The sequence below is a fragment of the Mus musculus genome, chromosome 2, assembly GCF_000001635.26.
Source record: "Mus musculus strain C57BL/6J chromosome 2, GRCm38.p6 C57BL/6J".
In the NCBI taxonomy this organism is placed as follows: domain Eukaryota; kingdom Metazoa; phylum Chordata; class Mammalia; order Rodentia; family Muridae; genus Mus; species Mus musculus.
Genome location: NC_000068.7, coordinates 35,451,824 through 35,471,514, shown reverse-complemented (window position 1 = coordinate 35,471,514; position 19,691 = coordinate 35,451,824). Strand labels below are relative to the sequence as shown.

At 46.1% G+C, this 19,691-nt stretch overlaps 1 protein-coding gene across 11 annotated transcripts in view; it reads left to right on the top strand.

Annotated features, from left to right (window-relative positions):
- Positions 1-7,133: 7,133 nt before the first annotated feature.
- Positions 7,134-19,691, top strand: part of Ggta1 (glycoprotein galactosyltransferase alpha 1, 3) — a 64,203-nt gene continuing 51,645 nt past the window's right edge. For 4 of the 11 annotated variants that reach the window (NM_001308300.1, NM_001145821.2, NM_001308299.1 and 1 more), the window contains exon 1: positions 10,066-10,320. The gene's annotated coding sequence lies outside the window, so the exon portion shown is untranslated. Of the gene's footprint in view, positions 7,351-8,709; positions 9,171-10,065; positions 10,321-19,691 lie in introns of those variants that run through there. The other 7 variants (XM_030247542.1, XM_011239026.2, XM_011239029.1 and 4 more) reach the window with 6 other exon arrangements.

Genomic DNA, 19,691 nt, shown 5'->3' with positions numbered 1-19,691 from the left:
GGTTCTGATGATGCCAAGTAGCCTTGGTTTCTGTTGCTTATGTTTTTGCCCTTGTCTCTCACTATCTGGTTATCTCTGGTGTTAGTTGTTCTTGCTGTTTTTGACTGTAGCTTGTCCCTCCTGCATGTGCATTAGAACTCCTGGGAGACCAATTCTCTCCAACAGGAATTTGGGTATGGACAGCTGTGGTACAGGGTCAGTCTGGGGATGCAGACAGAAACCGGAAGTATCCTGTCTCTGGTTGTTCCTTGGTTCCTGTGACCTGAGGGATCCAAGCGGGTCCCTCTGAACAGAAGTGGTGGTCTTACCTGTGCTCACAGGTGTATCTACACCCCTGGGAGACCAGCTCTCTCCCAGTGGTGTTTGGGTATGGAGTGCTGTGTCACAGAATCAGCTCTGGGTGCTATGGCTGATAGTTTCTTGATGTATGGTTGATATGGAAGGGCCCAGCCCACTATGGAAGGTTTCCCTGGGCTGGTGGTCTTGGGGGGTGTAAGAAAGCAGGGTGAGCAGTCCACAGACAGCAAGCTAGTACACAGCCCTCCTCCTTGCCTGTGCTTCAGCTCCTGCCTCCACCTTGAGCTCATGCTATGACTTCCCTCAGTGATGGACTGTGCTGTGGAACTGTAAGCTGAGCCAAACCCTCTCCTCCCCAAGCTGATTTTGGTCATGCTGCTTATCACAGCGATAGAAACCCTATGTAATGGCTAAGACACCACAAGTCAGTGTCTCAGCTTCACTAAGGATCTAGTTAATGTGCTCCAGCAGCGGCGTGCATCTGTGCTGCAAGTGGCTGTATCTGTCATGGGAGTCACTGGTCATTCTAGCAGCAAGCACAGGTCAATGACCAGTGGATGGTCAACAACAGCTCTCTGGACAAAACTGGTCTGAGAGTCTGATAGTTATGGTGCCACACAGGGTTAGGATGTGAGTGGCTGACAGTGTCATCACATTTTGTCTGAGATAGATGTCATACTCTGACACAGATGTCACAACTGCAGATTGGATTACAGGTGAAAGATTAGCTTTCTACTGGGTACAGGTTTTTACCAAGGCTTCCATGTTCAAGATACCAGTAGTGTCCATATGATAAACCCATCTATACTCCTAGCTATAGGGTCGCTGACTGTTGGTTTTCTATAGCTGTAACGTTCTGATATGTCATTTCATCACATCTTAGTGCCAAGATTTCCTGAGGGAGACACTGTCTCTAGTTTTGGTTTGTACCTTGTATAGCTTTTCTGTTGTCATGCTTTCTGTATTTCTTTGCTATCTGTCTGTCTATCTATCTATCATGTACCATCCTATCTATTTTAGTTTTTTGAGACAAGGTTTCTCTGCCCTGGCTCTTCCAGAACTTGTTATGTATCCTGTGGTCCCTCAGAAGGAACAGGAAAACTGTAGGATGAACTAAAACCCAAGTGTCTGGGACTACCTGTGAGGGAGTTTCTTCATTGGATCATTTGCAATGAGAAGATCTACCCTAAATCTGGGCCACACCTTCTGGTGGCAGCACACATAAAAGGAGGTGGGAGAAGGAAGCTTTTTGGTTTTGCCTGCTTGCTTTGGCTCTTGCTGGCAGGTTCATCTATGTGGACACTGATGCTGATGCACTCCTTCACTGGTGTTTGAACCTACTTCTTCAGGATTCCAATGTAGACTGAAGACCAACAGCTCTCTAGGAATCCCCTGGGACTTCTCCACTAGACTGAGACTTGTCAGACATCCAGTCTCATGGACTAAACAGCTGTTAGCCAATCCATTGAGAGACAGCCTCTGTTTGACTACACAGCCACTTCCTGTAGGTCACTCATAAGAGTGATTAAATCTCTACACTAAAATATCTATATTAGACTCACTAAATCTTGATATACTCAAATACACTCAGATGCATACACCCCTCCCCCCACAGATACACACACATACAGATGCACACACACATACAGACACTCAGACACACATATGCACATATTTATCCTGTTAATTCAGTTCTATTCCTCTGGGGAACCCTGACTAATATATTCTCCTCCATTTTCTGTATCTCATATGAGGAGAATTGCATCATCCTTTGATCTGCTGGTTTTGCGATGTTTGAGATGGGCAATCTGGAGTGGTTTTGAAATATCTATGTGTCCACACGTTCCTGGTTTAATTTGGTAAGTTCATAAGAGGCAATGCTTCATTTGTGTAAATAAGTTACTTATTCAGCACCTCATGATGCACACGGGGCAGATAGTATTTAGGGGTAGCACACAGGCATGTGGAAATTGAAGGACAACTTATCATAGCTTGCTCCTTCTGCTGTGTGGGTCCCAGACATTGAATCAGTCCTTGGGTTTGGCAGCAAGCACCTTTACCTGCTGAGCCATCCTGCTGGCCCAGGAGATGGCTGTTTATTGACACAAGTAAGATGCAGACTCACTGCCTCAGCATTGGTGCCCCAAATGGAGAAAACTGCTGGTTGAAAGATGGGGTCACTCAGGACAAAGCCCTGCAGGGGACTCTGCTGTGTGACATGGGATATCTTAGAGCATGTACAGCTTAAAACATTCATTCTCTCTCTCTTTTTCATTATTCCTTCACATCTTCTCTCTCTCTTCCTCCCTCCCTCCCTCCCTCCAAAGTTCCTCCCCAACCCCCTTTATTTCTTCAGTTTTTACCTCTTTCTGTTTCCTTCATCTTTTCCCCTTTCCTTCTGATGTCATTTCCCTATAATGACTGATGGTTAAGATGAGAGTATCCTGTTGATACAGAACCTCCATCATGCCATACTCCCTTCTTGGGAGTACCTTACTAATGGTTGTTAGTCCCTGGCCTTTTCTGTAAATGTCTCTGACAGGACTACTCAGATGTGTTGTGCCCCACTGTCTCCTACAGGGACCCAGGCCACCTCTGAGGTACCATGACTAAGTTTCCCTTTTCTAGTGTTCTGCTCATGCCCATTTCTTCCTAGATATGGGTCTCATATTTACCCTGCAGTTCTGTGGAGTTAACACTATCTCTTTTGCGTCTTTATTAAAACACCTCCCAACCCACATTGGACCTGTGAGTTTCCCTACCTGTCACTGGATAAGGAGCTGGGGAAAGGCCTAGGACAGATCCTAGCTCTGAAAACCCCACACTTTTGGCTTTGAAGAAGTCACTTCCCTACCTACATCTCACTTCTGCGTTTGTCTATGAGGGTAAGGCTGGCTGTCTTTGGGAATCCAGGGCTTTCTGGTTGCACAGGATTTCCTTCATCCAGTGTTTCTGTGGGAAAGGCTCACCTAACACTGACCTTGCACTCCTTATGGTTAATTCTGTTCCCCACCAAAGATGCTAGGAGGAAATTTCCCATGTCAGAATCTTCTGGATGGATATTTCAGATTCTCCCAAAGGCCACCTGACCTCAGCACTCAGATAAGGAGAATCTGACAAGAGGAAGGACCTTGTTCAGAGGTGGGAGAATGCAAACTGGGAGTGGCTGCTCCAGCACAGTCAGTAATGACCTTAACTTGGGTTTGCTGTTGGTTCATTACCCGGGGTGACCTGCATACTGACGTGTCCTCAGAAGCAGTGTTACAGAAAATCTGGTAACTAACAGTCAAGGCATTTACTCAGTCGCAGCTAGTTGTTTAACTTTTGAGAGCTTGATGGTTTCTCTCAAAGAATTAAAAACATATCTAAAGCAGACCCATGGTATTAGCTCACATTTTAAGGAAGCAAATTTAAATCTAAACAACGCATGAATTTTTTTCTGCCCTTGGCTCTATAAACTGAACAAGTCCACAACACAAACGCAAATAAAAACTTTAGCATCAAATTTTAAAAATTTCTTTTCTTTTTTTTTTAAAGATTTATTTATTTATTATATGTAAGTACACTGTAGCTGTCTTCAGACACCCCAGAAGAGGGAGTCAGATCTTGTTACACATGGTTGTGAGTCACCATATGGTTGTTGGGATTTGAACTCAGGACCTTCGGAAGAGCAGTCAGTGCTCTTACCTGCTGAGCCTTCTCACCAGCCCTTAAAAAATTTCAAATGGCATAAAATCAAGGAACAGATTAAACTTGTGACATTGTGCTTCACACTTACCATTTTTCTGTATTATATTTTAATTAATTAATTAATTTCTTTATTTTGGATTACAGGTTGTTTTATTAGACCTGGAAGACTTGCTGGAGATGGACTATTCAGCTTGAGTTTCTGAACACAGAAGCAGAAGTCTTTTAATTTTATATACCATTTATAACAGTTTCCAACAACAAAGTATGTTTGCAAAGTGTTCTGTTTCCTCATCTCTTCCACCCTCTCCCCATTTTTTTGGTGGTGCTGGTGTTGAATCCAGGGCCTGGTACAAGCAAGCTATGTGAGTTCTTGTTCACTGGCCTCTCTCTAGTCCCCTTTACTTTGTCTCTCTTTCTTATGTGTTCCGTGTGGAAGAAAAGGAAGGAGAGCAGGTACTAGTGTGTCAGGAACTAGTGTAGAGACTAGAGGGCAATGTTTTGGGAAAATGTTCTTTCTTACCTTGTTTTTAGGCAGGGATTTTCCTCTGTCTGTCTGTCTGTCTGTCTGTCTCCCCTCTCCTTTCAACTCTTCCGTGTGTGTGTTCAGGTGGTTGTGGGAGCCAGAAGGGGCCAGTTGATTCCCTAGGGCTGCCCAGTGTGGCTGTTGGGAACCACACCCACAAGTTTCTCATAACTCTTAAGTAATTTTTTCTTTTTAAAGATTTATTTTATTTATATCACTACACTGTAGCTTTCTTCAGACACACCAGAAGAGGGCATTGGATCTCATTATATATGGTCGTGAGGCACCATGTGGTTCCTGGGAATTGAACTCAGGACCTTTGAAAGAACAGTCAGTGCTCTTAACCACTGAGCCATCTCTCTAGCCCATACTATCCTTTTTTGGGGGTGGGGGGTGGGGCTCAAGACAGGGTTTCTCTGTATAGCCCTGGCTGTCCTGGAACTCACTCTGTAGACCAGGCTGGCCTCGAACTCAGAAATCACCTGCCTCTGCCTTCTGAGTGCTGGGATTAAAGGCGTGTGCCACCATGCCCCGCCAGCCCATACTCTTATGCAATTTTAACTGTGGAGCCATTTCTCCAGCCCAAGGCAGAGTCTTTCTTGTTACTACAGCTTTGATGTGCACTCTAGGACAGTAAGTCCGTGGACTTTGGGCCAGTTCTCCTGTCTCCCTCCCATATTATTGTGTGTGTGCTGGATTACAGGTGCTAGAATTGAACTCAGGTCCTCAGGCTTGAGTGACAAGCATTTTCTTTCACCTGCTGAGCATCTTCCTGACCTTCGTCTTTTGATTGTAATCACAATGGACTATCAATCGAGCTATATCATTGTAAGTCAGGGCACAGTGAAACCACTGAACTAGACCACTTCTGGGGAGAAAGGAAGGCTTATTGGAGATCAAACTGATCAAACTGTTTAAGCTAACTCTCAGGGACAGAGGACAGGGGGAGGGGAGAGAGAGAGAGAGAGAGGGAGAGAGAGAGAGAGAGAGAGAGAGAGAGAGAGAGAGAGAGAGAGAGAGAGAGAGACTCTAGGCCTGAAGAGGACTTTGAACCCTAAAAGCCCACCTGCAGTGACTCACTTCCTCCAACAAGGCCACTACTGTTCTAACATTCTAACCTATCAGAGTTCCAAATCCTGATGACTAAGCACTCAAATATAGGAGCCTGCAGGAGGGGTAGGAGGTATCTTATTCAAACCACAAGAGAAAATCTGTGAATCTCAGCAGCTACCCAGGTGAAGAAAATGAGGAAGACAGGACATTTGTCACTTGAAGGTAGAATGGTTGCATGCATGAGCCTGGACCATGCTCCCCACCATGATAATGATGGACTAACTCTCTGAAACTGTAAGCAAGCCCCCAATTAAATGCTTTCTTTTTTTAAGACTTGCCTTGGTCATGGTGCCTCTTCACAGCAACAGAATAGCTGTCACGGAGTTTTGTTTTCCTTTTTGTTTGTTTGTTTGTTTGAACTCTAATAAAGTTGTCTTTGAGTTTCCTTTTGAGTCCATTCTTAAATTATTTTTATTAATGAGACTAAGAGCCCAGGATTGGACTTCAATTTCCCTAGTAACACATGGCAACTCCTTTGGGACTCTTGTTTTTTGTAGAACTATCACTGTTTTCTCCAACAGTTGTTTATTTAGTGTCAGAGGCAGAAGCTCATGTGTGGAGTCAGAGAACAACTCCACAGAGTCAGTTCTCTCTGTCCACCAAGTGAGTTCTGGGAACTGAACTCAGGTCCTCAGGCATAGTAGCAAGCAAACCTAACTCACGGAGCCATCTGGCCAGCCCTTGTTTTCTTATTTTGAGCAGGGTCCCTAGCTACATCAACTGGGCTAGTTTTGATTTTGAAGCAATCTCCCACCTCTGCCTCTCGAATGCTGGGATTATAGATGTGTGGTGCTATGTCTGCTCCTCAATCCCCCACCCCAAGCAGGATGTAATGGAGCGCGCACCCTCCCCCCCAAACTCTAAGTATTTGGGAGGTGGAGGCAAGAGTTCAGGGTCAGCCATAGTTTTGTGACAAGTTCAAAGCCAACCCGAGCTAAGCAACATATTCCCAAACAAACTATAAAGCTTTGGTAGGTAGGACCTGGAGAGGGCAAACCATGATCAGAACCTTGAGTGAAAATATTATTTTAATAAAAACAAAACAACAGCAACAAAAGCTCCTCCTGTCTAGTTGACAGCGTGTTCTCAATTGTGGTAACTGAGAAGTGGAAATGAAAGCACTTGGCGCCTCGGCTTACTATTTGAACTGTGGTTACTAATGAGCTCCAGTGAGCACACTGGCAAGACAATGCTAGGATTGATCTCCAGCAAAGGGCTCATTGTATTGGCTGCCTGTCTTCTCATGGTTATGATAAAACACCAAGCCTGAAAGCAAGCTGTGGAGGAAAGGGTTTCTTTGGCTTACACTTCCACAGCACTGAAAGAAGTCAGGACAGGAACCCAAGCAGGGCTGGAACCTGGAGGCAGGAGCTGATGCAGAGGCCATGGAAGGGTGCTGCTTACTAGCTTGCTTCCCAAGGCCTGCTCACCCTGCTTTCTTATAGAACCCAGGACCGCCGCCATGGGGTGGCCCCACCCACAGTGGGCTGGGCCCTCCCCCATCAGTCACTAATTAAGAAAATGGCCTACAGCTGGATCTTAAGGAGGTATTCTCTTCATTGAGGTTTCCTCCTCTCAGATGACTTCAGTTTGTGTCAAACTGGCGAAACAAACTAGCCAGTACCACTGCATGGCTCCACATTCCTGAGCCGCTGTGTGGGGCCTACGACTCCATTCTGCTGCTGCTGTGTTCCACTGGGGTTTTCCAAGTTCTGCCGCTGTACTTGGTGAGTACGTAGGCTCTGTGCTTACCTCAGGAACCTTGTGTCCCCTTTCCTTTGGCATAGGACCCTCAACAATGTGTGCAATCTCCACGACATCAAGTTACAGCTTTAATAAGTTAATAAACTTTAATACGTTTCTTAGTCTGTGACAATGATGTTCAAGGGCTGGAGAGATAGCTCACTGTTAAAGCGCACCTGTTGCTCTTGTAGAATGGTGTTACAGCTCTGACCGGAATAGTGTTAGCTAGTGTTACAGCTCCTCCAGGGTGGGGAGAGTGTTTCCCCGCTGCAAGTGTTATAACTCTGCTCTGGCCCGGCACAAGAACCCAGGAAGGTGGTGGCTGCCTCGGCTTGTGGGGGAGAAGCAGCAGAGACAGTAGATGAAAACAGTGTTGTCACAGCTTTCCTTGGGGCGGAGCTTTCCATAGAGTTTGGGCTTTTTACTTTGATGGCTGGCCGCGGGTGGGGGTGGGGGGCTGAGAGGGGCGGGGAGGGAACGAGGAGGGGCAGCGAGCTGAGTCTGACCAACCATTAGGGAAGTGAGAGTGGTCTGTGGGCGGAACCTGAGTGTTGGCGTAAGGAGGTCCTCAGGGGAGGGGCCTAGCTACTCATGAGCCTTCTGGGGCTTACAAAGAGGACCTAGGTTCTGTTCCCACGCCCACAAGGTGACTCGAACCATCTTGAATTCCAGATCTTGGGTTTCCGAGTAGTTTCCTTTGAACTTGTGGGACACCCAAGCACACACGTTGTATATATACATACACATACTTGCATGCAAAACACTCATAAAACAAACAAAAACTTTAAAAATCTTATTTTTTTTAAAACTATAACCAATGGTGGATATTTTAACAAAAGCAAAATTATACCCTTTTATCTGGGGATGAAACAGATCCAATTGAGCCTGAGGGTGGAGCAAACCAGATGAGGGCAGATGTGCTTGTTGGGCATAGAGGTATAAACTCTGCCACGATTATTTTGGGTTCCTTTCTAAATAATTACAGAAGGTCGCAGTGGCTCTGTATAACCCGATCAGAGGACACCCAAGGCTCGAAGGCCACAAGCAAGCTATGCTCTAGATGCCTCTTGGCCAGTTTTCACCCCAGAGCTCAGGACTGGGAGACCTAGCCTAGTAAGCATCCATGGGCAGTCCTTAGCCTGTAGCCCGTGGCCTTTCTCCTTTCTTCCCAGAGAAACACCCAGTGTGGAAAGACCTTCCAGGCTCCCAGGTGTCTGGCTGTAAGCCAAGCCAGTGTCCATGAGACCTTTCCTCATTGCATAGGGTGTCGGTTCCCCACCCCATCACCCAGTAACACCCCCCCCCCCCCACACACACACCCGTAGTTCCTCCTCTGCAGCCCCTATCACCATGGGCAGGTCAGAAGACACAGGCGGCCGTGAGCGATTTCTTTTCTTTTTCTTTTTCTTTTCTTTTTTTTTTTTTTTTGCTGGTTTCAGGCTTTTTTCTGCCTGAGTGGAGATGAAACATCACTCCTCCCACAGATGGGAAAGAGGTGCAGGTTGGGGTAAAGTGAGGGACACCCGATGCATCACACGTGCATCACGCCGGACGTTGTGTTGGGGGTGGGGGTGGGAGTGGACTCTCTAGGCTCCCACTCCTCGGGTCGGCGCACGCCACTTGCCTGCGCCCTAGGCCGCCGAGCTCTGCAGGGGCCAGAGGCGCGCACCCCACCCGACACACCCGGACAGAGCAGCGGCCGGGTCTCCTACAGCGCAGGGCGCCGCCCGCCCGCCCGCCCGCCCGCGTGGTCCCGTCTCCAGCGCAGCAGACAACACACACCCGGCCTGCTTTTGCGGATCAGGTGGGTCCCGCCGGGCGTCTGACACTGAAGCCACGCGAGGGCTTCAGTGGGGAGGAGGTGTGGGCGAGCGGGAGCGCCGCTATTCCGGCCCAGCCCTACCTCGGTCCTTGCTTTTGTCCTGGTCACTCGATCATTTCCTCTGTATCCACTTCTGAACTCTAGGCTCTGTCCCACCCTGAACAGTGTCGCTGCATCTGTTTGCTTACTGGGGTCTCCCGCCACCTTCCCTCGCTATCCGAATAGCTGATATTCAGGGCAGCACAGGGCAGCACAGGGCAGGGCAGGGCAGGGCAGGGCGAGTAGGGCAGATCAGATCCTGGGACCACCGGTACTAACCAGTGAGTGTAGAAAGCAGGAGGTGTCTTTTCCTACTGTAGTTAGGACAGGGCGGGTTGGCTCTTCTTATGGACAAGATGGAAAAGGGGTGCAGGTAGGGGCAAAGTGAGAGACACTCGAATTTGAGAGACAGACAGACTCCTAACAGTGAAGGAAGGACCAAGCCAAAATCAAGCCTGGGCAAAGTCTCAGGCACTAACTTTGCTGTGTTGGGTGATGGGAGGTAATCTCGTCACAACTTTTCAAACCACCTCGTTCCCACTGCAAGGAGACACCATCAAGTGTTTGAAGATGGCAGGGGAACCTCTCAACAAAACACACACACAAACGTTTTATTATTTTATATTTATTTTGCATGCAAAGTACTGTGTTTCATTATGGCATTTTCATACATATGCGATTGCACAAACTCTTGAAAATCATCCAAGAAACAGCAAAGCGGGAAATAATGTTGTGGGGGGGGGGCGCGGAGGAGAGAGAACAGAGACTGGAGAGAGTGCTGTCCTCCTTGCTGCGGGGGCCAGGAAGAGGCTAGGAGGGCGGGGATGTCAACGCCACTAGCTCCTCCCTCAGGAAGGACCCCAGGGACTCTTATTTTTGTAGTTTTGCTTGTCTGGGCCACTATCGGCCCCAGAACAGATCTGACTGCCTCTTTCATTCGCCCGGAGGTAGATAGGTGTGTCTTAGGAGGCTGGAGATTCTGGGTGGAGCCCTAGCCCTGCCTTTTCTTAGCTGGCTGACACCTTCCCTTGTAGACTCTTCTTGGAATGAGAAGTACCGATTCTGCTGAAGACCTCGCGCTCTCAGGCTCTGGGTAGGCAAAGGCGAGGGGGCTCGCCATGGCTCGGGTTGTCCAGGGATTGGGGCATCAGGACTACGGGAGTCTCTGCCTTTTGATAGTGCTTCCTTACAGTTATTTTTGGGAGTAGTTGCTTCTTCCTGATGGGAGCCGCGTGCGGGTCCAAGCTATCTTTTGCAAGTAACAGGTGTCTGGTGACTAAATGCAGGGCTGAACACTTCACTTGGGATTACCTGGTTCCAGGGACTTTGAGTATTGGCGCAGGCCCCAAATGGCCTAGGAGGGGTACCTGGAGACCCTGGCTCCTGCTCCTGTGATCTTACTACATAGAACCGATTCTTTTATTTCTACTTTCTGTGTTAGGAACGCCCCAAGAGGATGTTTTGGGGAGGCCTCCTGTCCCCATTCCCTGTGATTAGGGTCAGTTTTCAGTGGAATGCCTGAGATCAGAAGGCGGGAGATCAATTGATTACTGTCAATGGCCCCCTGTGGCTAAACTTTACCGGAAGCTTTCTCAGTCACAGAGCAGGAAAGGCCGCCTTGCACTGGCCATACTGACTCTGAGCAGCCATTTGCCCGGTTTCTGACACTTCTGAGCCAGGGGCTGACCATGGGTTTTATTCCCTGTGCACTTCTGGGTCTTGGTGAAACTTTTAGTGTACATGGGTCTCTTAGGTTCCCCAGCCTAACAGGATAAGCTTGGCACTGTTGGCTGGATTTATAGAGAAGGAAATCAAAGTTGGGAGAAGCCAAGTCACTGGTTTATGGGTGCTCAGGGTTTGGATTGAATCTGAGGTTGGAATGCACTCCAGCCAGCCTCTAAGGCTTGTGTGCTTCCTGTTTGTTTGTTTGGAGTGTGTGGTTTTGTTTTGTTTTGTTTTGTTTTGTTTTGTTTTGAGACAGGGTTTCTCTGTGTAGCCCTGGCTGTCCTGGAACTCATTCTGCAGACCAGGCTGGCCTCGAACTCAGAAATTCCCCTGCCTCTGCCTCCCAAGTGCTGGGATTAAAGGCGTATGCCACCACAACCTGGTTGCTCACTTTCTATTCAGCATCTCCCACCATGGCAAGAAAACGACTAAGGAACAGATGGCATGACTCTGGGGGGAAGGGCTGGGGAGAGTGGAAGGGAAGAGGTAGTGGGTGGGGCTGAGCATTTCAACAGGTGCAGTTCAGGTATAAATATTATTTTTTGAAGTGAATATGCTTTCTGATAAATAATCAGGGGTCTTTACAAGTTATTTACTAATTTTTAATTACACTCTAATTTACGTACACTAAAATACATAAACCGTAAGCATTCTTGGTTTTAATGAGTTGGAAGGTTTTTAGAGGGACAGTCCTTGTGTTTGGTCTAGGCTGGTCATTTTCTGAGAAGTGGCTGAAGTCTTGTGTGACAAAACTTTTGCCAGGGGATACAGCACACCTGTCTACTCACCTGGATAGTGAGTCCAGGGCAGACCAAAATACGGATACCACCAAAATCCAACTTGGCGGACCCCAGAGCTTTATTAATGTTATTTATGGGAATATAGGTGAGGGGTTACTTACAGAAGTATACATGACTCATGGATAGCTGTATCATCAAAGGACAGGTGACAAGTCACAAAAGCTGGGAACCTGGAGCATAGCCTTCAGATAATTCAATAGTTGGAGAGTACCCTTTCCAGGTAACTGATCTAAACCTGGTCTAGGCAGTCCAGCTGGTTTCTGCTTCTTCCAGGCAGCTGGTCTGGTCTCAGAGTCTTCTTTGCAGCTCAGCTTCTATCAGTCTGAGAGTAACTCTCAGTTTTTATTGCTTGCTCTTGTAGGGAGGGGCCTAGTGAATCTGGTCAGTTTCAGGGACTTCCTGGATCTGTTTTTTGGTTTTTTGTTTTTTTTTGTTTTTTTTTTTTTTGGTTTTTCGAGACAGGGTTTCTCTGTGTAGCCCTGGCTGTCCTGGAACTCACTCTGTAGACCAGGCTGGCCTCGAACTCAGAAATCCACCTGTCTCTGCCTCCCAAGTGCTGGGATTAAAGGTGTGCGCCACCACTGCCTGGCAGATCTAATTTTTCTTATTGTATGTGTTCTTTCCTATAATGTATCTAATTTTAATCATATGTCCACCTAGGGAGATTCTCCCTAAAAGGCTACTGGGTGGCTTAGTTTTGCCTTATTGCCCACATATTCAAAAGGCAGTTCAAGCTGGATTGGCGGTTCTGTTCTTCCTGCACTTGAATGGGAATTGTCAAAAGCTGGGTGCAGGTGAAGGGCTGAAGACTGCATAGGAGAGTAGTAGTGTGTGTATGTGTGTGTAGTGTGTGCAGGTGAAGGAACTAGGTTGTCAACTGCACTGTGGGATGCTAAACTGTCTCCTGTGCTTGTCTGCCCCAGACCAGCTTTAGGCATAGAGATTCCTGGGCTCCAGAGTCTTCTGTGTTATCAACTAGGGAGTTTCAGACTTGGTTCTTGTAGTCAACAATCTAGGCAGTTTCGGGAATGTTCCTGGCTTTACATATGACAAGGGTCACTGGATTAATGATGGTGCCGGTAGCTGAGAGAGAAGACAGGAAGGAGGGCAGAGAAAGGAATGAATTGCCTTCATTGTTAAGTGTTGCAGAACAGTGCTGGGAGGGGGTGGCTGTTGGGAGAAGGACAGGATGGGATGGAGAGGTTCCATTGGGCAAATAGATTACCAAAATACACAAAGAGAGGAGGACAGAGCGGAAGGAGCAGTGAGTGAGTTGAATCCCAGAAGCGGAGCCAGCAGGAACAGTGGCATTTTATAAAAATGACAATTACATTCATTGTATGTGGATGTGGATGGGTGTGTGCGTGCCATGGTGCCTGTGTGGAGGTCAGTGGGCAGTCTGTAGAACTTTGACCTTTCTTCCCGCCATGTGGTTCCTGGGACTCGAGCTCAGATGTTCAGGCTTCATAACTAGTGCCTTAGCCTGCTGGGCTAACTGGCCAGCCCAAGGAACCTGGTTTTCAGATAGTTTCCTGGCTGGCTTAGAAGTTGATACATGGACCATACTGGCCTTAAACTCATAGATGTCCACCTGCCTCTGCCTCCTCAGTTCTGGGACTAAGGACATACAGCACCATGCCCACCCAGCCGAAGAAGTAGGTTTTTGAGACAGGCCTTTTCAGTATAGTCTATGTATCCCAGATTAGCTTCAGTCTCTCTCTGAATCCCCTTGCCCCCCATTTCCCAAGCACATACCCCCTCACCTGCCTAAGCAAGTATTTTTGTTATATTTATTTTTTAATATGTATTTTTGATTATATATATGTATCTACCTATATATATATCTGTATGTGATTATGTGCGCACAAGTACAGTGCCTTTAGAAACCAGAAGAGGGCGCTAGATCCCTGGAACTGGAATTACTGACAGTTGTGAGCTAATATGTGGTGCTGGGAACTGAACCTGTATCCTCTGGAAGAGCAGCCAGTGCTGCTGACCAATCTCTTCAGCTGCTTATTTTTTAATTAGCATACAAAACAAGTTTTTTGAGATATCTTTTTTCTTTTCTTTCATGATAAGATATTTTCTTTATTTACATTTCAAATACTATCCCAAAAGTTCCCTGTACCCTCCCCCCCGCCCTGCTCCCCTACCCACCCACTCCCACTTCTTGGCCCTGGCGTTCCCCTGTACTGGGGCATATAAAGTTTGCAAGACCAAGGGGCCTCTCTTCCCAACGATGGCTGACTAGGCCATCTTCTGCTACATATGCAGCTAGAGACACGAGCTCTGGGGGTACTGGTTAGTTCATATTGTTGTTCCACCTATAGGGTTGCAGACTCCCTCAGTTCCTTGGGTACTTTCTCTAGCTCCTCCATTGGTTGAGATATCTTTATACAAAGCTTTGCTCTCCCCTCCTCCTCTCTTCCCTCCTTCCCTTTTCCCCTCCTCCCCTCCTCCCACCCTGCCTCCTCCCTTTCTGTCCTCCTCCCCGCTCCCTCCTTCCCATGCTTTCACTTGGACCCTTCTGTCCCTGGTAGTCCCCCTCCGTTCCTTTAAACTCTTTCTCCTCTTATGTCCCCTTTCTAGTTTCATACCCTACGCCCACACTTACATAGCTAACACCTAAACGCATAACTACACACACATATATATCAGCTCATGAGAGAGAATGTGAGGTATTCATCTTTCTGAGCCAGGCAGGCTACCTCAATATACTAGTCTCCATTTTCATCCATTTTCCTGAGAATTTCATTTTTATTTGAGGCTTAATAAGATTCCCGTGCATATTAGTATACCCTGAACTTTGATGTCCACTCACCAGCCGATGGACACCTAGGCTGAATTTCATCTCTTTGCTTATGAACAGATCGGCTGTTGACATGGGCAGCCAAGGATCTCCGCCTATGACAGAGAGTCCAGGAATGGTAGACCTGGGGCTCGTGGCTGTTATTAGTTTTATGAGAAACCCTTGCACAGGTTTGCATAGTGGCTACACCAGTTCCTATTCCCACCAGCAGTGAATAAGGACCTCTCTTGCTCACATCCTTGCCTACAGACATCTGTTGTCATTTGTGTTTTTAGTGATAGCCAATGGCTAGGGTGGGAAGGACTCTGGAAGCCATTTTAATTTACATTTCTCTGATGGCTAAAGATGTTGAGCACATTAAAAACCAAAGCAAAGCAAAGCAAAGCATTGGTCTTTTGTGTTTCCGCTTCTGAGAACTGTTGGCTTAGTGGCCATGTATTACTTGGCAGGGCTTTTTTTGGCTTGTTTACTTTTATTCAATTCTTTATATAGTGTAGATAGTAACCTTTGTCTGAAGTACAGGGATTGCTGTACTATGACCACAGAAGGTCTTTTCATTATCAATTGTCTTCTTCAACTTACTTTTCAATGTCTTAAAGTTTTCACTCTAGAGGCTTATTCCTAGGCATATTGTACATTTATTTATTTATTTATTTATTCATTCATTCATTCATTCATTTGTTCATTTATTTATTTATCCTGAAGCTATTGAGAATGGAATATTTCTCCTAATACCTTTCTCAGTGAGTTAATTTTTTTTGGTATATGTAAAAAAGCTACTGGCTTTTATATGTTGATATTTCTATCTTGCAACTTTACTAAAAATGTTTATCAGATCTAAAAGTTTTCTGGTGGAGTCTGTAAGATTTGTTTGTTTGTTTGTTTGTTTGTTTGCTTTAAGACAAGTTTTCTCTGTGTAGCCCTGGCTGTCCTGGAACTCACTCTGTAGACCAGGCTGGCCTCAAACTCCAAGCGCTAGGCCTAAAGTTGAGCCCCAACCAGCAGGTGGATTTTAAGTGTAGGATCATGTTATTTGAGAGCGGGAACCATCGGGCTTCTTTGTTGTCTACTTTTATTCTGTTTGTATCTTCCTCTTGTCTGAGTGCTCTAGCTAAGACTTGGGGCACTACACTGAACATGAGGGGGAAAATAGCCACCTGTGGGCACCCTTGTGTCACCCCAGAGTTTAAAGGAGATGCTCAGTTCTCTCCTGTGTAATCTTGGCTACAGATTTGTTACATATTATCTTTATTATGTTGACATATATTCCGTTTGTTCCTAGTTTCAGACTTTTCATCATGAAGGCATATTGAACTCTGTCAAGTGTCTTTCTGTATCCATTAAGCCAATCATGCCTATTTTGCCCTATGTCTGTTTATGTGATATGTTCTATTTATGGTTTTGTATTTGTTGAACCAGACTTGCATCCCTGTGATGAAACCAATTGGTCACGATGTATGATCCCTTCACTATAAAAAAAAAAAAAAGAACTAAGACTAAAATAATTATTTGTGTGTTTGCCTGCCTGCCTGTATGTATGTATGTATGTATGTGCACTGTGTGTGTGTCTGGTGCCTCTGGAGCACAGGAGAGGATACTGGACCCTCTGGAACTTGAGGCACAGACAGTTGGTAGCTATCATGTAGGTGCTGGAAAGCAGATCTGGCTCCTCTGCAGGAGAATGCTCTTAATGGCTGGGCAATTTCTGCAGCTCCATTAATGTGTTCTTGAATTTTGTTGAGAATTCTTGCATCTCTGTTCATCAGGGAAATTGGACCTTCCTTCCTTCCTTCCTTCCTTCCTTCCTTCCTTCCTTCCTTCCTTCCTTCCTTCCTTCCTTCCTTCCTTTCTTTCCCTCTTTCTCTCTTTCTCTTGTGTTTTTATCTGGTTTTGGTATCAGTCACACTGGCTGTACAGAGTGATTTTTGTCAGTGTCTCTTCCTTTCCTACTTTGTGGGACAATTTGAGAGGTACAGTTCTTATGTCCTCCTTAAACATTTGGAACTTGGGGCTGAGAGACAGTGTTCTTCCAGAGGGCCAGAGTCCAGTGCCCAGCACTCAGTCACAACACCGCTCTGTAACACCAGTCTCAGGGGATCCTAGAGGATCTGACATCCTCTGCTGGACTCCACAGGAACCGCCTGCATGTGGTACACAGGCTTACATGCAAGCAAAGCCACTCATACATATCAAATAAATTAAATTATTATAACAAAAAACATTGTTGAAAAAAAAAGTTTGGGATTTAGCAGTGAATCCATAAGGTCCTGAGTTTTTCATTGTGAGGAGATTTCTAACTATTATTTCAATCTCAGTGTTTTAGGTATGTTTAAAATTTTTCAATCTTTGTGTGTGTATATGTATGTATGTATGTATGTATGTATGTATGTGTATATGTATGTATGTATGTTTTTGAGACAAGATTTCTCTGTGTAGCCCTGGATCTTCTGGAACTGGCTCTGTAGATCAGGTTGGGCTTGAACTCAGAGATCCGCCTGTGTCTGCCTCTTTGAGTGCTGGGATTAAAGGTGTGTACCACCATCACCTGGCTTGTTTCAGTTTTCTTAAACTAGAGATTTTAAAGACTTTTACCTGGGAAGGCCAAGAAAGAGATTAAGCAGTACGGAGCTACAGGGAGTTAAGGCCAAGGCAGGGTTTTTTAGAGTGGAAAAGATTAGTAAAATCTAGGTTCATGCTGGGTTTGATGTCACACACCTTTAATATCAGCACTCAAGAGGCAGACGCAGCTGGATTTCTGTGAGCTCCAGGGCAGTCTGGGCTGCATAATGATACCCGTCTCAACTAAATTAAATTAAATTAATCTAGGGGTAGAGATAATGGAAACTGTTGAGACTCCCGTGCTCACAGTTCCTTATGAGAGCATGTGTGCATCTTTATAACCTGGACTTGAGATCTCTGTCTATAGTGTGTATCAGCCAGCTAGCTTTTGTTACAGTTGTGGTGTGTAACCAACTCTAGAGCTCTTTTTTCAAGTGATGATTTTTTTTTTTTCCCACAGAGGACGTCAGCTGTCTGTAAGTGCAGGGCCGTGGTCTTGTGGTTTTTCTCTAGTTGTCAGTCAACCAGAAGGTTTGTTCCAAAGTGAACTCTTATTCTGAGACCTAGAGGCTGAGGGAGCTACTTCTGTTTGGTGTGTATCATTTTTATAGTGAGAGATCAAGAAAAGATGATTTAATGCTTCTCCAAACACCCTCTGTGGACGTGCATCCAAGCATCCTCTCTGTAGATGCCTGCTTCAGCATCCTCTCTGCACTCTCACCCAGTTTCCAGTAGTCACAGCCAGTCACATGACAAAGTAAAGAGTACAGATTTACCCCTTGCTTATTTTCAGGGAATCAGTACTTGGAGATACTCATCTAATTGACAATATGTTTGTTAATATAATAGTTTCCTCATTAGTTATCAAGGGTACATTTGAAGACCCCAGTGACTACCTGAAACCTACAGGATTTTCTGTGTTCTGTGTTTTCCTCTGTAGCTTCTCTGGAACCCAGGGCAGTATCACTGTGATGTCACCAGATAACAAGCTGTGACTGTTATGATCCTTCCCAGCATCCAGCTCTGTCAAGGGTTGTAGTTACACTCTGACCTCACTCTTGTCTTTATGACATCACCCCTCAGGACCTGCCCCAGCCTCAGGAGTTATTACAAGTCTCACAAACTGGGGATACACTGGATAAAGGAATAATTCTTGTCCTGGGCTGTTTTCATTGGGATGACACAAGAATTCATTGTGTGAAGCATGGTATACATTTGAAAACCCATGACTTGCTTGTATCTGGAATTTTCCATTGAATATTTCAGACTGTGACTTACTGTAGATAACCAAGCTCTCAACCTGTTCTTCAGCTTTTTTTTTTTTTGAGATAGGGTTTCTCTGTGTAGCCCTAGCTGTCCTGGAACTCACTCTGTAGACCAGGCTGGCCTCAAACTCAGAAATTTGTCTGCCTCTGCCTCCCAAGTGCTGGGATTAAAGGCGTGCGCCACCACACCCGGTGCTCTTCAGCTTTCTACAGCTTTGCAAACAGGACTCCTCTTTTGGGGGCCCACCCTTGATTTTTCCTCCTGTATTAGTCCACTTTCCACTGTGACAAAACCAAGAAGAAAGGCTTATTTGGGCTCATGCCTTCAGCAGTTTCAGTCCCTAATTGCTTGACTTGGTTGCTTTGATGGTAGCGTAGCACAGGATAGAGCAACCCACGTTGGCTGATTCCTCCTCTCCAGCCTCGGCTCCAACCTTGTATTTTGCAAGAAGACAAGGCACCAAGCTCATTGGATATTTTGATCTTTCTAAGCACATGTGACTTTCAGGGCTCTGCAAAGGTTATACTTTAGCCTAATTCTTGACCTCTGTCCCGCATACTCTGACTTCTGCTCCAGCCTCAGAAATTACAGCAGTTCCTTGGGCCCTCTTCCCCTGCTTACAATGTTCCTTTACTTCCTCCCAAGTCTACCCTCTATAGACTCCTACTCATCCTTCAAGACTCAGTTGAGCCGTTGCCCTTTCTCTGACGTCAGACTCTGCATTGTGTTGTTGGTGGGGAGTCTGGCATCCTGCAGGGTGGGCCTCAGCTACATGTCTGCCAGGGGTCACTGTTTCTTCCCTCTTGAACTGTGAGCTGATAAGAGTTTGAGAATTCATGGTTGGCATGCGTTATAGACCACAGAGTTCTCTGGTTGGCACACACCAGTGTTGGTGTGGCCTGTGGAGACCTGCTTTGGGCCTTTGCTTGCCCTTTTTTTTTTAAAAAATTGTATAAGAGTTTTTGTTAACGTGTGCTAAGTGCGCTGTGTGTGTGCCTGGTGTCTGCAGAGGTCAGAAGTAGCTATTGGATCCCTTGGAATTGGAGTTATAGACGGATGTGAGCTACCATGTGAGTTCAAGAAACAAACCTAGGTCTTTAGAAGAACAACACATGCGCCTAACCTCTGAGCCATCTCTCTAGCATCATGCCTCAGTCCTTGACGGCTATGAGATCTGAGTCCTGCTCCATCGGTTGGCTACTAGGAACGTTGCCTTCTCTCCTGAGAGGAGGCTGGTGGGAGGGGAGGCATTGGGGAAGTGAAAGAGTTGTTGAGATTTAGGCCAGACTGGTCACCATGTAGGCC